The sequence below is a fragment of the Echinops telfairi genome, unplaced genomic scaffold, assembly GCF_000313985.2.
Source record: "Echinops telfairi isolate 266 unplaced genomic scaffold, ASM31398v2 ScPeMD7_7468;HRSCAF=8506_0, whole genome shotgun sequence".
Taxonomy (NCBI): domain Eukaryota; kingdom Metazoa; phylum Chordata; class Mammalia; order Afrosoricida; family Tenrecidae; genus Echinops; species Echinops telfairi.
The window spans coordinates 56,462,355-56,463,712 of NW_022111369.1; positions in this window are offsets into that span (position 1 = coordinate 56,462,355).

Consider the following 1,358-nt stretch of genomic DNA (forward strand, 5'->3'; position numbering starts at 1 on the left):
AAAACAAAACAAACAAAAACTGAAGACCAAAAGGGAAATTTTATAGTTAAGGAAATTATAGATATATTTTAAAATTTTATGCGAAAACTAAGGCTAGAAAGTTTACAATAAGCAAGCACTGTCAAGTATAACTAGTATTAGAGTATTTTTTTCTCATTAACTAGTAATTTGTTCTCATTAAAAAAAGCAACTTGGCAATATTTATCAAATCCATGTCCCAATTTTGAGAGCACACCTAAAGAAATCTTTTAAAACGAGGACAATAATTTATACCTGCAAACATTTCAACATTTACTTTTAAATACACTTTAAATTCTATATATTTGAAAATGTATATGTTGATTCTAATCATAAAAATAGAAAGCAATGTAAAAGTATAATAAGAAGAAATGATTTTACACCAAAAGAATCTAATTGTGTAATGCGTACAATTTCTAGATCTGCCAGTGAATGGAAACGTTATTGCCCTTTTTCTTCTCTCATCCCCTTCCCATTGGCTGGAATATGGGAATGATGGTGAAAGATGGATGCGACCTGTTGATGATATCACGCCTGCAGTTAGAGATTGGATCCTTGATGCTGGGATCCTCCGCATCAGTTCTTGACTTCCTCCCTCCTACTAAAGCCGTCACTGACTGTGAGTGCACTCAGACTCATAGTGACCCTATACAACCAAAAAACCCAAACTCACGGGCATTGAGTGGCTGCTGACTCACAGTGACCCTACAGGGCAAGGTAGAACTAACTGCCTCTCTAGGTTTCTGAGACTGTCAATATTTACAGGAGTAGAAAGTCCCGCCTTTCTCCTGAGGAGCAGAAGCGGGAGCGCTGGTAGTTTTGAACTGCTGGCCTTGTGGATAGTAGCCCAATGGTAAGCACGACGCCCCCAGGGCGTGAAATCCTTCTGTAAGCTGAAGGCCACATCTTATTCTGGTGAAACAGCGAGTGGGGTCTAAACACTGACCTTTCAGTTGGCAGCCAAACATTGCATGGAGGGCATGTCTGCTGCTTTTAGCTTCTGGGAATCTCTTCAGCTCCTGCTTAAAGGAATGCCGTTGCACAATCAGCAGTGAAAAGTAATCCCGTTTGTTCACTAATACAACTTTTGCAGCACACTTTTCGAGTTTTATAATTCATCTGAGTACCGGAGCACACTGGGAAGAAACATTAGTTTACACATTTGGATCCCATGCTGTTTATACTATGGAAACAAGGAGTTCAGAATCATTAATTCTCAATCTTGATAATAGTATTATCAACAAAGTTGATGGAATCATTCAAAATTAAGGAGGTTTTGTCAATCACTTAGCTGACAACTGCCCCATTCAAATATTGATAAATAAAAGTCATCGGGAAAA